The following is an 18811-nucleotide window of genomic DNA, read 5'->3' on the forward strand; positions in this document are numbered from 1 at the left end:
GTGTTCGCAGAATTCCGCTGACGTTTAAAAATGCTTCGGAAATCTTCCATTGTTTTCAAAATTCTGCTGACGTTTAAAAATGCTTCGGAACTCTTCCATTGTTCTCGGAATTGCGGTGAAGTTTAAAAATGCTTCGGAACGCTTACATTGTTCTCAGAATTCCGCTGAAGTTTAAACATGCTTTGGTACACTTCTATTGTTCTCGGAATTCTGCTGAAGTTTAAGAATGCTTCGGAACTCTTCCATTGTTCTCGGAATTCCGCTGACGTTTAAAAATGATTCGGAACACTTCCATTGTTCTCGGAATTCCGCTGACGCTTAAAATTGCTTCACAACTCTTCTATTGTTCTCGGATTTCCGCTGACTTTTAAAAATGCTTCGAAACTCTTCCATTGTTCTCGGAATTCCGCTGACGCTTAAAAATGCTTCACAACTCTTCCATTGTTCTCGGAATTCTGCTGACTTTTAAAAATGCTTCGGAACTCTTCGATTGTTCTCCAAATTCCGCTGAAGTTTAAAAATGCTTCGGAACTCTTCCAGTGTTCGAAGAATTCCGCTGACGTTTAAAAATGCTTCGGAAATCTTCCATTGTTTTCAAAATTCCGCTGACGTTTAAAAATGCTTCAGAACTCTTCCATTGTTCTCGGAATTCCGCTGACGTTTAAAAATGCTTTGGAACTCGTCCATTGATCTCGGAATTCCGCTGAAGTTTAAAAATGCTTCGGAACTCTTCCATTGTTCTCGGAATTCCGCTGACGCTTAAAAATGCTTCACAACTCTTCCATTGTTCTCGGAATTCCGCTGACTTTTAAAAATGCTTCGGAACTCTTCCATTGTTCTCGGAATTCCGCTGACTTTTAAAAATGCTTCTGAACTCTTCCATTGTTCTCGGAATTCCGCTGAAGTTTAAGTATGCTTCGGAACTCTTCCATTGTTCTCGGAATTCTGCTGAAGTTAAAAAATGCTTCGGAACTCTTCCATTGTTCTCAGAATTCCGCTGACATTTAAAAATGCTTCGGAACTCTTCCATTGTTCTCGGAATTCCGCTGACATTTAAAAAGCCTTCAGAACTCTTCCATTGTTCTCGGAATTCTGCTGACGTTTAAAAATGTTTCGGAACTCTTCCTTTGTTCTTGGAATTCCACTGACGTTTAAAAATGCTTCACAACTCTTCCATTGTTCTCGGAATTCCGCTGACTTTTAAAATTGCTTCGGAACTCTTCGATTGTTCTCCAAATTCCGCTGAAGTTTAAAAATGCTTCGGAACTCTTCCAGTGTTTGCAGAATTCCGCTGACGTTTAAAAATGCTTCGGAAATCTTCCATTGTTTTCAAAATCCGCTGACGTTTAAAAATGCTTCAGAACTCTTCCATTGTTCTCGGAATTCCGCTGACGTTTAAAAATGCTTCGGAACTCTTCCGTTGTTCTCGGAATTGCGGTGAAGTTTAAAAATGCTTCGGAACGCTTACATTGTTCTCAGAATTCCGCTGAAGTTTAAACATGCTTTGGTACCCTTCTATTGTTCTCGGAATTCTGCTGACTTTTAAAAATGCTTCGGAACTCTTCCATTGTTCTCGGAATTCCGCTGACTTTTAAAAATGCTTCGGAACTCTTCCATTGTTCTCTGAATTCCGCTGACATATAAAAATGCTTCGGAAATCTTGCATTGTTCTCGGCATTCCGCTGACGTTTAAAAATGCTTCGGAACTCTTCAATTGTTCTCGGAATTCTGCTGAACTTTTAAAATGCTTTGGAACTCTTCCATTGCTCTCGGAATTTTGCTGAAGTTTAAAAATGCTTCAGTACTCTTACATTCTTCTCGGAATTCTGCTGACGTTTAAAAATGCTTCGGAACTCTTCCATTGTTCTCGGAATTCCGCTGACGTTTAAAAATGCTTCAGAACTCTTCCATTGTTCTCGGAATTCCGCTGACTTTTAAAAATACTTCGGAACTCTTCCATTGTTCTCCAAATTCCGATGAAGTTTAAAAATGCTTCAGAACCCTTCCATTGTTCTCGGAATTCTGCTGAAGTTTAAAAATGCTTCGGAACTCTTCCATTGTTCTCAGAATTCCGCTGACGTTTAAAAATGCTTCGGAAATCTTCCATTGTTTTCAAAATTCCGCTGACGCTTAAAAATGCTTCAGAACTCTTCCATTGTCCTCGGAATTCCGCTTACGTTTAAAAATGCTTCGGAACTCTTCCATTGTTCTCGGAATTCTGCTGACGTTTAAAAATACTTCGGAACTCTTCCATTGTTCTCGGAATTCTGCTGACGTTTAAAAATGCTTCGGAACTCTTCCATTGTTCTCGGAATTCTGCTGACATTTAAAAATGCTTCGGTACTCTTCCATTGTTCTCGGAATTCCGCTGACATATAAAAATGCTTCAGAAATCTTGCATTGTTCTCGGCATTCCGCTGACGTTTAAAAATGCTTCGGAACTCTTCCATTGTTCTCGGAATTCCGCTGACGTTTAATAATGCTTCGCAACTCTTTCATTGTTCTCGGAATTCCGCTGACGTTTAAAAATGCTTCGGAACTCTTCCATTGTTCTCGAAATTCCGTTGAAGTTTAAAAATGCTTCGAAACGCTTCCATTGTTCTCGGAATTCTGCTGAAGTTTAAAAATGCTTCGGAACTCTTCCATTGTTCTCAGAATTCCGCTGACGTTTAAAAATGCTTCGGAAATCTTGCATTGTTCTCGGCATTCCGCTGACGTTTAAAAATGCTTCGGAACTCTTCAATTGTTCTCGGAATTCTGCTGAACTTTTAAAATGCTTTGGAACTCTTCCATTGCTCTCGGAATTCGGGTGAAGTTTAAAAATGCTTCGGAACTCTTCTATTGTTCTCGGAATTCCGCTGAAGTTTAAAAATGCTTAAAATCTCTTAAATTGTTCTCGTAATTCTGCTCATGATTAAAAATGCTTCGGAACTCTTCCATTGTTCTCGTAATTCCGCTGAAGTTTAAAAATGCTTCAGAACTCTTCCATTGTTCTCGGAATTCCGCTTTAGTTTAAAAATGCTTCGGAACTCTTCCATTGTTCTAGGAATTCTGCTGAAGTCTAAAAATTCATCTGAACTCTTCCATTATTCTCGGAATTCGTGTGAATTTTAACAATGCTTCGGAACTCTTCTATTGTTCTCGGTATTCCGCTGAAGTTTAAAAATGCTTAAAATCTCTTACATTGTTCTAGGAATTCCGCTGAAGTTTAAGTATGCTTCGGAACTCTTCCATTGTTCTCGGAATTCTGCTGAAGTTTAAAAATGCTTCGGAACTCTTCCATTGTTCTCAGAATTCCGCTGACATTTAAAAATGCTTCAAAACTCTTCCATTGTTCTCGGAATTCCGCTGACATTTAAAAAGCCTTCAGAACTCTTCCATTGTTCTCGGAATTCCGCTGACATTTAAAAATGCTTCGGAACTCTTCCTTTGTTCTTGGAATTCCACTGACGTTTAAAAATGCTTCACAACTCTTCCATTGTTCTCGGAATTCCGCTGACTTTTAAAATTGCTTCGGAACTCTTCGATTGTTCTCCAAATTCCGCTGAAGTTTAAAAATGCTTCGGAACTCTTCCAGTGTTTGCAGAATTCCGCTGACGTTTAAAAATGCTTCGGAAATCTTCCATTGTTTTCAAAATCCGCTGACGTTTAAAAATGCTTCAGAACTCTTCCATTGTTCTCGGAATTCCGCTGACATTTAAAAATGCTTCGGAACTCTTCCCTTGTTCTGGTATTCCGCTGACGTTTAAAAATGCTTCACAACTCTTCCATTGTTCTCGGTATTCCGCTGACTTTTAAAAATGCTTCAGAACTCTTCCATTGTTCTCGCAATTCCGCTGAAGTTTAAGTATGCTTCGGAACTCTTCCATTGTTCTCGGAAATCTGCTGAAGTTTAAAAATGCTTCGGAACTCTTCCATTGTTCTCAGAATTCCGCTGACATTTAAAAATGCTTCGGAACTCTTCCATTGTTCTCGGAATTCCGCTGACATTTAAAAAGGCTTCAGAACTCTTCCATTGTTCTCGGAATTCCGCTGACGTTTAAAAAGGCTTCAGAACTCTTCCATTGTTCTCGGAATTCCGCTGACGTTTAAAAAGGCTTCAGAACTCTTCCATTGTTCTCGGAATTCTTCTGAAGTTTTGAAGTTTAAAAATGCTTCGGAATTCTTCCATTGTTCTCGGAATTCCGCTGACGCTTAAAAATGCTTCACAACTCTTCTATTGTTCTCGGAATTCCGCTGACTTTTAAAAATGCTTCACAACTCTTCTATTGTTCTCGGAATGCCGCTGACATTTAAAAATGCTTCGGAACTCTTCCATTGTCCTCGGAATTCCGCTGAAGTTTAAAAATGCTTCGGAACTCTTCCATTGTTCTCAGAATTCCGCTGACGCTTAAAAATGCTTCACAACTCTTCTATTGTTCTCGGAATGCCGCTGACATTTAAAAATGCTTCGGAACTCTTCCATTGTCCTCGGAATTCCGCTGAAGTTTAAGAATGCTTCGGAACTCTTCCATTGTTCTCAGAATTCTGCTGAAGTTTAAAAATGCTTCGGAACTCTTCCATTGTTCTCGGAATTCCGCTGACGCTTAAAAATGCTTCACAACTCTTCCATTGTTCTCGGAATTCCGCTGACTTTTAAAAATGCTTCGGAACTCTTTGATTGTTCTCCAAATTCCGCTGAAGTTTAAAAATGCTTCGGAACTCTTCCAGTGTTCGCAGAATTCCGCTGACGTTTAAAAATGCTTCGGAAATCTTCCATTGTTTTCAAAATTCCGCTGACGTTTAAAAATGCTTCAGAACTCTTCCATTTTTCTCGGAATTCCGCTGACGTTTAAAAATGCTTCGGAACTCTTCCATTGTTCTCGGAATTGCGGTGAAGTTTAAAAATGCTTCGGAACGCTTACATTGTTCTCAGAATTCCGCTGAAGTTTAAACATGCTTTGGTACCCTTCTATTGTTCTCGGAATTCTGCTGACTTTTAAAAATGCTTCGGAACTCTTCCATTGTTCTCGGAATTCCGCTGACTTTTAAAAATGCTTCGGAACTCTTCCATTGTTCTCGGAATTCCGCCGAAGTTTTGAAGTTTAAAAATGCTTTGGAATTTTTCCATTGTTCTCGGAATTCCACTGACGCATAAAAATGCTTCACAACTCTTCCATTGTTCTCGGAATTCCGCTGACTTTTAAAAATGCTTCGGAACTCTTCCAGTGTTCGCAGAATTCCGCTGACGTTTAAAAATGCTTCGGAAATCTTCCATTGTTTTCAAAATTCCGCTGACGTTTAAAAATGCTTCAGAACTCTTCCATTGTTCTCGGAATTCTGCTGACGTTTAAAAATGCTTCGGAACTCTTTCATTGTTCTCAGAATTCCGCTGAAGTTTAAACATGCTTTGGTTCCCTTCTATTGTTCTCGGAATTCTGCTGACTTTTAAAAATGCTTCAGAACTCTTCCATTGTTCTCGGAATTCCGCTGACGTTTAAAAATGCTTCGGAACACTTCCATTGTTCTCGGAATTCCGCTGACGCTTAAAATTGCTTCACAACTCTTCTATTGTTCTCGGAATTCCGCTGACTTTTAAAAATGCTTCACAACTCTTCCATTGTTCTCGGAATTCCGCTGAAGTTTAAAAATGCTTCGGAACTCTTCCAGTGTTCGCAGAATTCCGCTGACGTTTAAAAATGCTTCGGAAATCTTCCATTGTTTTCAAAATTCCGCTGACGTTTAAAAATGCTTCAGAACTCTTCCATTGTTCTCGGAATTCCGCTGACGTTTAAAAATGCTTCGGAACTCTTCCATTGTTCTCGGAATTGCGGTGAAGTTTAAAAATGCTTCGGAACGCTTACATTGTTCTCAGAATTCCGCTGAAGTTTAAACATGCTTTGGTACCCTTCTATTGTTCTCGGAATTCTGCTGAAGTTTAAGAATGCTTCAGAACTCTTCCATTATTCTCGGAATTCTACTGAAGTTTTGAAGTTTAAGAATGCTTCGGAACTCTTCCATTGTTCTCGGAAATCTGCTGAAGTTTTGAAGTTTAAAAATGCTTCGGAATTCTTCCATTGTTCTCGGAATTCCGCTGACGCTTAAAAATGCTTCACAACTTTTCTATTGTTCTCAGAATTCCGCTGACTTTTAAAAATGCTTCACAACTCTTCCATTGTTCTCGGAATTCCGTTGAAGTTTAAAAATGCTTCGGAAATCTTCCATTGTTTTCAAAATTCTGCTGACGTTTAAAAATGCTTCGGAACTCTTCCATTGTTCTCGGAATTGCGGTGAAGTTTAAAAATGCTTCGGAACGCTTGCATTGTTCTCAGAATTCCGCTGAAGTTTAAACATGCTTTGGTACACTTCTATTGTTCTCGGAATTCTGCTGAAGTTTAAGAATGCTTCGGAACTCTTCCATTGTTCTCGGAATTCCGCTGACGTTTAAAAATGATTCGGAACACTTCCATTGTTCTCGGAATTCCGCTGACGCTTAAAATTGCTTCACAACTCTTCTATTGTTCTCGGAATTCCGCTGACTTTTAAAAATGCTTCGAAACTCTTCCATTGTTCTCGGAATTCCGCTGACGCTTAAAAATGCTTCACAACTCTTCCATTGTTCTCGGAATTCTGCTGACTTTTAAAAATGCTTCGGAACTCTTCGATTGTTCTCCAAATTCCGCTGAAGTTTAAAAATGCTTCGGAACTCTTCCAGTGTTCGAAGAATTCCGCTGATGTTTAAAAATGCTTCGGAAATCTTCCATTGTTTTCAAAATTCCGCTGACGTTTAAAAATGCTTCAGAACTCTTCCATTGTTCTCGGAATTCCGCTGACGTTTAAAAATGCTTTGGAACTCGTCCATTGATCTCGGAATTCCGGTGAAGTTTAAAAATGCTTTGGAACGCTTACATTGTTCTCAGAATTCCGCTGAAGTTTAAACATGCTTTGGTACCCTTCTATTGTTCTCGGAATTCTGCTGACTTTTAAAAATGCTTCGGAACTCTTCCATTGTTCTCGGAATTCCGCTGACTTTTAAAAATGCTTCGGAACTCTTCCATTGTTCTCGGAATTCCGCTTAAGTTTTGAAGTTTAAAAATGCTTCGGAATTCTTCCATTGTTCTCGGAATTCCGCTGACGCTTAAAAATGCTTCACAACTCTTCTTTTGTTCTCAGAATTCCGTTGACTTTTAAAAATGCTTCAGAACTCTTCCATTGTTCTCGGAATTCCGCTGACGTTTAAAAATGCTTCGGAACTCTTCCATTGTTCTCGGAATTCCGCTGACGCTTAAAATTGCTTCACAACTCTTCCATTGTTCTCGGTATTCCGCTGACTTTTAAAAATGCTTCTGAACTCTTCCATTGTTCTCGAAATTCCGCTGAAGTTTACGTATGCTTCGGAACTCTTCCATTGTTCTCGGAATTCTGCTGAAGTTTAAAAATGCTTCGGAACTCTTCCATTGTTCTCAGAATTCCGCTGACATTTAAAAATGCTTCGGAACTCTTCCATTGTTCTCAGAATTCCGCTGACATTTAAAAAGCCTTCAGAACTCTTCCATTGTTCTCGGAATTCCGCTGACGTTTAAAAATGCTTCGGAACTCTTCCTTTGTTCTTGGAATTCCACTGACGTTTAAAAATGCTTCACAACTCTTCCATTGTTCTCGGAATTCCGCTGACTTTTAAAATTGCTTCGGAACTCTTCGATTGTTCTCCAAATTCCGCTGAAGTTTAAAAATGCTTCGGAACGCTTACATTGTTCTCAGAATTCCGCTGAAGTTTAAACATGCTTTGTTACCCTTCTATTGTTCTCGGAATTCTGCTGACTTTTAAAAATGCTTCGGAACTCTTCCATTGTTCTCGGAATTCCGCTGACTTTTAAAAATGCTTCGGAACTCTTCCATTGTTCTCGGAATTCCGCTTAAGTTTTGAAGTTTAAAAATGCTTCGGAATTCTTCCATTGTTCTCGGAATTCCGCTGACGCTTAAAAATGCTTCACAACTCTTCTATTGTTCTCAGAATTCCGCTGACTTTTAAAAATGCTTCAGAACTCTTCCATTGTTCTCGGAATTCTGCTGACGTTTAAAAATGCTTCGGAACTCTTCCATTGTTCTCGGAATTCCGCTGACGCTTAAAATTGCTTCACAACTCTTCTATTGTTCTCGGAATTCCGCTGACTTTTAAAAATGCTTCGAAACTCTTCCATTGTTCTCGGAATTCTGCTGAAGTTTAAGAATGCTTCGGAACTCTTCCATTGTTCTCAGAATTCTTCTGAAGTTTAAAAATGCTTCGGAACTCTTCCATTGTTCTCGGAATTCCGCTGATGCTTAAAAATGCTTCACAACTCTTCCATTGTTCTCGGTATTCCGCTGACTTTTAAAAATGCTTCTGAACTCTTCCATTGTTCTCGGAATTCCGCTGAAGTTTAAGTATGCTTCGGAACTCTTCCATTGTTCTCGGAATTCTGCTGAAGTTTAAAAATGCTTCGGAACTCTTCCATTGTTCTCAGAATTCCGCTGACATTTAAAAATGCTTCAAAACTCTTCCATTGTTCTCGGAATTCCGCTGACATTTAAAAAGCCTTCAGAACTCTTCCATTGTTCTCGGAATTCCGCTGACATTTAAAAATGCTTCGGAACTCTTCCTTTGTTCTTGGAATTCCACTGACGTTTAAAAATGCTTCACAACTCTTCCATTGTTCTCGGAATTCCGCTGACTTTTAAAATTGCTTCGGAACTCTTCGATTGTTCTCCAAATTCCGCTGAAGTTTAAAAATGCTTCGGAACTCTTCCAGTGTTTGCAGAATTCCGCTGACGTTTAAAAATGCTTCGGAAATCTTCCATTGTTTTCAAAATCCGCTGACGTTTAAAAATGCTTCAGAACTCTTCCATTGTTCTCGGAATTCCGCTGACATTTAAAAATGCTTCGGAACTCTTCCCTTGTTCTGGTATTCCGCTGACGTTTAAAAATGCTTCACAACTCTTCCATTGTTCTCGGTATTCCGCTGACTTTTAAAAATGCTTCAGAACTCTTCCATTGTTCTCGCAATTCCGCTGAAGTTTAAGTATGCTTCGGAACTCTTCCATTGTTCTCGGAAATCTGCTGAAGTTTAAAAATGCTTCGGAACTCTTCCATTGTTCTCAGAATTCCGCTGACATTTAAAAATGCTTCGGAACTCTTCCATTGTTCTCGGAATTCCGCTGACATTTAAAAAGGCTTCAGAACTCTTCCATTGTTCTCGGAATTCCGCTGACGTTTAAAAAGGCTTCAGAACTCTTCCATTGTTCTCGGAATTCCGCTGACGTTTAAAAAGGCTTCAGAACTCTTCCATTGTTCTCGGAATTCTTCTGAAGTTTTGAAGTTTAAAAATGCTTCGGAATTCTTCCATTGTTCTCGGAATTCCGCTGACGCTTAAAAATGCTTCACAACTCTTCTATTGTTCTCGGAATTCCGCTGACTTTTAAAAATGCTTCACAACTCTTCTATTGTTCTCGGAATGCCGCTGACATTTAAAAATGCTTCGGAACTCTTCCATTGTCCTCGGAATTCCGCTGAAGTTTAAAAATGCTTCGGAACTCTTCCATTGTTCTCAGAATTCCGCTGACGCTTAAAAATGCTTCACAACTCTTCTATTGTTCTCGGAATGCCGCTGACATTTAAAAATGCTTCGGAACTCTTCCATTGTCCTCGGAATTCCGCTGAAGTTTAAGAATGCTTCGGAACTCTTCCATTGTTCTCAGAATTCTGCTGAAGTTTAAAAATGCTTCGGAACTCTTCCATTGTTCTCGGAATTCCGCTGACGCTTAAAAATGCTTCACAACTCTTCCATTGTTCTCGGAATTCCGCTGACTTTTAAAAATGCTTCGGAACTCTTTGATTGTTCTCCAAATTCCGCTGAAGTTTAAAAATGCTTCGGAACTCTTCCAGTGTTCGCAGAATTCCGCTGACGTTTAAAAATGCTTCGGAAATCTTCCATTGTTTTCAAAATTCCGCTGACGTTTAAAAATGCTTCAGAACTCTTCCATTTTTCTCGGAATTCCGCTGACGTTTAAAAATGCTTCGGAACTCTTCCATTGTTCTCGGAATTGCGGTGAAGTTTAAAAATGCTTCGGAACGCTTACATTGTTCTCAGAATTCCGCTGAAGTTTAAACATGCTTTGGTACCCTTCTATTGTTCTCGGAATTCTGCTGACTTTTAAAAATGCTTCGGAACTCTTCCATTGTTCTCGGAATTCCGCTGACTTTTAAAAATGCTTCGGAACTCTTCCATTGTTCTCGGAATTCCGCCGAAGTTTTGAAGTTTAAAAATGCTTTGGAATTTTTCCATTGTTCTCGGAATTCCACTGACGCATAAAAATGCTTCACAACTCTTCCATTGTTCTCGGAATTCCGCTGACTTTTAAAAATGCTTCGGAACTCTTCCAGTGTTCGCAGAATTCCGCTGACGTTTAAAAATGCTTCGGAAATCTTCCATTGTTTTCAAAATTCCGCTGACGTTTAAAAATGCTTCAGAACTCTTCCATTGTTCTCGGAATTCCGCTGACGTTTAAAAATGCTTCGGAACTCTTTCATTGTTCTCAGAATTCCGCTGAAGTTTAAACATGCTTTGGTTCCCTTCTATTGTTCTCGGAATTCTGCTGACTTTTAAAAATGCTTCAGAACTCTTCCATTGTTCTCGGAATTCCGCTGACGTTTAAAAATGCTTCGGAACACTTCCATTGTTCTCGGAATTCCGCTGACGCTTAAAATTGCTTCACAACTCTTCTATTGTTCTCGGAATTCCGCTGACTTTTAAAAATGCTTCACAACTCTTCCATTGTTCTCGGAATTCCGCTGAAGTTTAAAAATGCTTCGGAACTCTTCCAGTGTTCGCAGAATTCCGCTGACGTTTAAAAATGCTTCGGAAATCTTCCATTGTTTTCAAAATTCCGCTGACGTTTAAAAATGCTTCAGAACTCTTCCATTGTTCTCGGAATTCCGCTGACGTTTAAAAATGCTTCGGAACTCTTCCATTGTTCTCGGAATTGCGGTGAAGTTTAAAAATGCTTCGGAACGCTTACATTGTTCTCAGAATTCCGCTGAAGTTTAAACATGCTTTGGTACCCTTCTATTGTTCTCGGAATTCTGCTGAAGTTTAAGAATGCTTCAGAACTCTTCCATTATTCTCGGAATTCTACTGAAGTTTTGAAGTTTAAGAATGCTTCGGAACTCTTCCATTGTTCTCGGAAATCTGCTGAAGTTTTGAAGTTTAAAAATGCTTCGGAATTCTTCCATTGTTCTCGGAATTCCGCTGACGCTTAAAAATGCTTCACAACTTTTCTATTGTTCTCAGAATTCCGCTGACTTTTAAAAATGCTTCACAACTCTTCCATTGTTCTCGGAATTCCGTTGAAGTTTAAAAATGCTTCGGAAATCTTCCATTGTTTTCAAAATTCTGCTGACGTTTAAAAATGCTTCGGAACTCTTCCATTGTTCTCGGAATTGCGGTGAAGTTTAAAAATGCTTCGGAACGCTTGCATTGTTCTCAGAATTCCGCTGAAGTTTAAACATGCTTTGGTACACTTCTATTGTTCTCGGAATTCTGCTGAAGTTTAAGAATGCTTCGGAACTCTTCCATTGTTCTCGGAATTCCGCTGACGCTTAAAATTGCTTCACAACTCTTCTATTGTTCTCGGAATTCCGCTGACTTTTAAAAATGCTTCGAAACTCTTCCATTGTTCTCGGAATTCCGCTGACGCTTAAAAATGCTTCACAACTCTTCCATTGTTCTCGGAATTCTGCTGACTTTTAAAAATGCTTCGGAACTCTTCGATTGTTCTCCAAATTCCGCTGAAGTTTAAAAATGCTTCGGAACTCTTCCAGTGTTCGAAGAATTCCGCTGATGTTTAAAAATGCTTCGGAAATCTTCCATTGTTTTCAAAATTCCGCTGACGTTTAAAAATGCTTCAGAACTCTTCCATTGTTCTCGGAATTCCGCTGACGTTTAAAAATGCTTTGGAACTCGTCCATTGATCTCGGAATTCCGGTGAAGTTTAAAAATGCTTTGGAACGCTTACATTGTTCTCAGAATTCCGCTGAAGTTTAAACATGCTTTGGTACCCTTCTATTGTTCTCGGAATTCTGCTGACTTTTAAAAATGCTTCGGAACTCTTCCATTGTTCTCGGAATTCCGCTGACTTTTAAAAATGCTTCGGAACTCTTCCATTGTTCTCGGAATTCCGCTTAAGTTTTGAAGTTTAAAAATGCTTCGGAATTCTTCCATTGTTCTCGGAATTCCGCTGACGCTTAAAAATGCTTCACAACTCTTCTTTTGTTCTCAGAATTCCGTTGACTTTTAAAAATGCTTCAGAACTCTTCCATTGTTCTCGGAATTCCGCTGACGTTTAAAAATGCTTCGGAACTCTTCCATTGTTCTCGGAATTCCGCTGACGCTTAAAATTGCTTCACAACTCTTCCATTGTTCTCGGTATTCCGCTGACTTTTAAAAATGCTTCTGAACTCTTCCATTGTTCTCGAAATTCCGCTGAAGTTTACGTATGCTTCGGAACTCTTCCATTGTTCTCGGAATTCTGCTGAAGTTTAAAAATGCTTCGGAACTCTTCCATTGTTCTCAGAATTCCGCTGACATTTAAAAATGCTTCGGAACTCTTCCATTGTTCTCAGAATTCCGCTGACATTTAAAAAGCCTTCAGAACTCTTCCATTGTTCTCGGAATTCCGCTGACGTTTAAAAATGCTTCGGAACTCTTCCTTTGTTCTTGGAATTCCACTGACGTTTAAAAATGCTTCACAACTCTTCCATTGTTCTCGGAATTCCGCTGACTTTTAAAATTGCTTCGGAACTCTTCGATTGTTCTCCAAATTCCGCTGAAGTTTAAAAATGCTTCGGAACGCTTACATTGTTCTCAGAATTCCGCTGAAGTTTAAACATGCTTTGTTACCCTTCTATTGTTCTCGGAATTCTGCTGACTTTTAAAAATGCTTCGGAACTCTTCCATTGTTCTCGGAATTCCGCTGACTTTTAAAAATGCTTCGGAACTCTTCCATTGTTCTCGGAATTCCGCTTAAGTTTTGAAGTTTAAAAATGCTTCGGAATTCTTCCATTGTTCTCGGAATTCCGCTGACGCTTAAAAATGCTTCACAACTCTTCTATTGTTCTCAGAATTCCGCTGACTTTTAAAAATCCTTCAGAACTCTTCCATTGTTCTCGGAATTCCGCTGACGTTTAAAAATGCTTCGGAACTCTTCCATTGTTCTCGGAATTCCGCTGACGCTTAAAATTGCTTCACAACTCTTCTATTGTTCTCGGAATTCCGCTGACTTTTAAAAATGCTTCGAAACTCTTCCATTGTTCTCGGAATTCTGCTGAAGTTTAAGAATGCTTCGGAACTCTTCCATTGTTCTCAGAATTCTTCTGAAGTTTAAAAATGCTTCGGAACTCTTCCATTGTTCTCGGAATTCCGCTGATGCTTAAAAATGCTTCACAACTCTTCCATTGTTCTCGGTATTCCGCTGACTTTTAAAAATGCTTCTGAACTCTTCCATTGTTCTCGGAATTCCGCTGAAGTTTAAGTATGCTTCGGAACTCTTCCATTGTTCTCGGAATTCTGCTGAAGTTTAAAAATGCTTCGGAACTCTTCCATTGTTCTCAGAATTCCGCTGACATTTAAAAATGCTTCAAAACTCTTCCATTGTTCTCGGAATTCCGCTGACATTTAAAAAGCCTTCAGAACTCTTCCATTGTTCTCGGAATTCCGCTGACATTTAAAAATGCTTCGGAACTCTTCCTTTGTTCTTGGAATTCCACTGACGTTTAAAAATGCTTCACAACTCTTCCATTGTTCTCGGAATTCCGCTGACTTTTAAAATTGCTTCGGAACTCTTCTATTGTTCTCCAAATTCCGCTGAAGTTTAAAAATGCTTCGGAACTCTTACAGTGTTTGCAGAATTCCGCTGACGTTTAAAAATGCTTCGGAAATCTTCCATTGTTTTCAAAATTCCGCTGACGTTTAAAAATTCTTCAGAACTCTTCCATTGTTCTCGGAATTCTTCTGAAGTTTTGAAGTTTAAAAATGCTTCGGAATTCTTCCATTGTTCTCGGAATTCCGCTGACGCTTAAAAATGCTTCACAACTCTTCTATTGTTCTCGGAATTCCGCTGACTTTTAAAAATGCTTCACAACTCTTCTATTGTTCTCGGAATGCCGCTGACATTTAAAAATGCTTCGGAACTCTTCCATTGTCCTCGGAATTCCGCTGAAGTTTAAAAATGCTTCGGAACTCTTCCATTGTTCTCAGAATTCCGCTGACGCTTAAAAATGCTTCACAACTCTTCTATTGTTCTCGGAATGCCGCTGACATTTAAAAATGCTTCGGAACTCTTCCATTGTCCTCGGAATTCCGCTGAAGTTTAAGAATGCTTCGGAACTCTTCCATTGTTCTCAGAATTCTGCTGAAGTTTAAAAATGCTTCGGAACTCTTCCATTGTTCTCGGAATTCCGCTGACGCTTAAAAATGCTTCACAACTCTTCCATTGTTCTCGGAATTCCGCTGACTTTTAAAAATGCTTCGGAACTCTTCGATTGTTCTCCAAATTCCGCTGAAGTTTAAAAATGCTTCGGAACTCTTCCAGTGTTCGCAGAATTCCGCTGACGTTTAAAAATGCTTCGGAAATCTTCCATTGTTTTCAAAATTCCGCTGACGTTTAAAAATGCTTCAGAACTCTTCCATTTTTCTCGGAATTCCGCTGACGTTTAAAAATGCTTCGGAACTCTTCCATTGTTCTCGGAATTGCGGTGAAGTTTAAAAATGCTTCGGAACGCTTACATTGTTCTCAGAATTCCGCTGAAGTTTAAACATGCTTTGGTACCCTTCTATTGTTCTCGGAATTCTGCTGACTTTTAAAAATGCTTCGGAACTCTTCCATTGTTCTCGGAATTCCGCTGACTTTTAAAAATGCTTCACAACTCTTCCATTGTTCTCGGAATTCCGCTGAAGTTTAAAAATGCTTCGGAACTCTTCCAGTGTTCGCAGAATTCCGCTGACGTTTAAAAATGCTTCGGAAATCTTCCATTGTTTTCAAAATTCCGCTGACGTTTAAAAATGCTTCAGAACTCTTCCATTGTTCTCGGAATTCCGCTGACGTTTAAAAATGCTTCGGAACTCTTCCATTGTTCTCGGAATTGCGGTGAAGTTTAAAAATGCTTCGGAACGCTTACATTGTTCTCAGAATTCCGCTGAAGTTTAAACATGCTTTGGTACCCTTCTATTGTTCTCGGAATTCTGCTGAAGTTTAAGAATGCTTCAGAACTCTTCCATTATTCTCGGAATTCTACTGAAGTTTTGAAGTTTAAAAATGCTTCGGAACTCTTCCATTGTTCTCGGAATTCTGCTGAAGTTTTGAAGTTTAAAAATGCTTCGGAATTCTTCCATTGTTCTCGGAATTCCGCTGACGCTTAAAAATGCTTCACAACTCTTCTATTGTTCTCGGAATTCCGCTGACTTTTAAAAATGCTTCACAACTCTTCTATTGTTCTCGGAATGCCGCTGACATTTAAAAATGCTTCGGAACTCTTACAGTGTTTGCAGAATTCCGCTGACGTTTAAAAATGCTTCGGAAATCTTCCATTGTTTTCAAAATTCCGCTGACGTTTAAAAATTCTTCAGAACTCTTCCATTGTTCTCGGAATTCTTCTGAAGTTTTGAAGTTTAAAAATGCTTCGGAACTCTTCCATTGTTCTCAGAATTCCGCTGACGCTTAAAAATGCTTCACAACTCTTCTATTGTTCTCGGAATGCCGCTGACATTTAAAAATGCTTCGGAACTCTTCCATTGTCCTCGGAATTCCGCTGAAGTTTAAGAATGCTTCGGAACTCTTCCATTGTTCTCAGAATTCTGCTGAAGTTTAAAAATGCTTCGGAACTCTTCCATTGTTCTCGGAATTCCGCTGACGCTTAAAAATGCTTCACAACTCTTCCATTGTTCTCGGAATTCCGCTGACTTTTAAAAATGCTTCGGAACTCTTCGATTGTTCTCCAAATTCCGCTGAAGTTTAAAAATGCTTCGGAACTCTTCCAGTGTTCGCAGAATTCCGCTGACGTTTAAAAATGCTTCGGAAATCTTCCATTGTTTTCAAAATTCCGCTGACGTTTAAAAATGCTTCAGAACTCTTCCATTTTTCTCGGAATTCCGCTGACGTTTAAAAATGCTTCGGAACTCTTCCATTGTTCTCGGAATTGCGGTGAAGTTTAAAAATGCTTCGGAACGCTTACATTGTTCTCAGAATTCCGCTGAAGTTTAAACATGCTTTGGTACCCTTCTATTGTTCTCGGAATTCTGCTGACTTTTAAAAATGCTTCGGAACTCTTCCATTGTTCTCGGAATTCCGCTGACTTTTAAAAATGCTTCACAACTCTTCCATTGTTCTCGGAATTCCGCTGAAGTTTAAAAATGCTTCGGAACTCTTCCAGTGTTCGCAGAATTCCGCTGACGTTTAAAAATGCTTCGGAAATCTTCCATTGTTTTCAAAATTCCGCTGACGTTTAAAAATGCTTCAGAACTCTTCCATTGTTCTCGGAATTCCGCTGACGTTTAAAAATGCTTCGGAACTCTTCCATTGTTCTCGGAATTGCGGTGAAGTTTAAAAATGCTTCGGAACGCTTACATTGTTCTCAGAATTCCGCTGAAGTTTAAACATGCTTTGGTACACTTCTATTGTTCTCGGAATTCTGCTGAAGTTTAAGAATGCTTCAGAACTCTTCCATTATTCTCGGAATTCTACTGAAGTTTTGAAGTTTAAGAATGCTTCGGAACTCTTCCATTGTTCTCGGAATTCTGCTGAAGTTTTGAAGTTTAAAAATGCTTCGGAATTCTTCCATTGTTCTCGGAATTCCGCTGACGCTTAAAAATGCTTCACAACTCTTCTATTGTTCTCGGAATTCCGCTGACGCTTAAAAATGCTTCACAACTCTTCTATTGTTCTCGGAATTCCGCTGACTTTTAAAAATGCTTCACAACTCTTCTATTGTTCTCGGAATGCCGCTGACATTTAAAAATGCTTCGGAACTCTTACAGTGTTTGCAGAATTCCGCTGACGTTTAAAAATGCTTCGGAAATCTTCCATTGTTTTCAAAATTCCGCTGACGTTTAAAAATTCTTCAGAACTCTTCCATTGTTCTCGGAATTCTTCTGAAGTTTTGAAGTTTAAAAATGCTTCGGAATTCTTCCATTGTTCTCGGAATTCCGCTGACGCTTAAAAATGCTTCACAACTCTTCTATTGTTCTCGGAATTCCGCTGACTTTTAAAAATGCTTCACAACTCTTCTATTGTTCTCGGAATGCCGCTGACATTTAAAAATGCTTCGGAACTCTTCCATTGTCCTCGGAATTCCGCTGAAGTTTAAAAATGCTTCGGAACTCTTCCATTGTTCTCAGAATTCCGCTGACGCTTAAAAATGCTTCACAACTCTTCTATTGTTCTCGGAATGCCGCTGACATTTAAAAATGCTTCGGAACTCTTCCATTGTCCTCGGAATTCCGCTGAAGTTTAAGAATGCTTCGGAACTCTTCCATTGTTCTCAGAATTCTGCTGAAGTTTAAAAATGCTTCGGAACTCTTCCATTGTTCTCGGAATTCCGCTGACGCTTAAAAATGCTTCACAACTCTTCCATTGTTCTCGGAATTCCGCTGACTTTTAAAAATGCTTCGGAACTCTTCGATTGTTCTCCAAATTCCGCTGAAGTTTAAAAATGCTTCGGAACTCTTCCAGTGTTCGCAGAATTCCGCTGACGTTTAAAAATGCTTCGGAAATCTTCCATTGTTTTCAAAATTCCGCTGACGTTTAAAAATGCTTCAGAACTCTTCCATTTTTCTCGGAATTCCGCTGACGTTTAAAAATGCTTCGGAACTCTTCCATTGTTCTCGGAATTGCGGTGAAGTTTAAAAATGCTTCGGAACGCTTACATTGTTCTCAGAATTCCGCTGAAGTTTAAACATGCCTTGGTACCCTTCTATTGTTCTCGGAATTCTGCTGACTTTTAAAAATGCTTCGGAACTCTTCCATTGTTCTCGGAATTCCGCTGACTTTTAAAAATGCTTCACAACTCTTCCATTGTTCTCGGAATTCCGCTGAAGTTTAAAAATTCTTCGGAACTCTTCCAGTGTTCGCAGAATTCCGCTGACGTTTAAAAATGCTTCGGAAATCTTCCATTGTTTTCAAAATTCCGCTGACGTTTAAAAATGCTTCAGAACTCTTCCATTGTTCTCGGAATTCCGCTGACGTTTAAAAATGCTTCGGAACTCTTCCATTGTTCTCGGAATTGCGGTGAAGTTTAAAAATGCTTCGGAACGCTTACATTGTTCTCAGAATTCCGCTGAAGTTTAAACATGCTTTGGTACCCTTCTATTGTTCTCGGAATTCTGCTGAAGTTTAAGAATGCTTCAGAACTCTTCCATTATTCTCGGAATTCTACTGAAGTTTTGAAGTTTAAGAATGCTTCGGAACTCTTCCATTGTTCTCGGAATTCTGCTGAAGTTTTGAAGTTTAAAAATGCTTCGGAATTCTTCCATTGTTCTCGGAATTCCGCTGACGCTTAAAAATGCTTCACAACTCTTCTATTGTTCTCAGAATTCCGCTGACTTTTAAAAATGCTTCACAACTCTTCCATTGTTCTCGGAATTCCGTTGAAGTTTAAAAATGCTTCGGAAATCTTCCATTGTTTTCAAAATTCTGCTGACGTTTAAAAATGCTTCGGAACTCTTCCATTGTTCTCGGAATTGCGGTGAAGTTTAAAAATGCTTCGGAACGCTTACATTGTTCTCAGAATTCCGCTGAAGTTTAA

This window comes from Phyllobates terribilis, unplaced genomic scaffold (genome assembly GCF_046119375.1).
Source record: "Phyllobates terribilis strain yellow unplaced genomic scaffold, ASM4611937v1 Scaffold_28__1_contigs__length_16237799, whole genome shotgun sequence".
Taxonomy (NCBI): Eukaryota; Metazoa; Chordata; class Amphibia; order Anura; family Dendrobatidae; genus Phyllobates; species Phyllobates terribilis.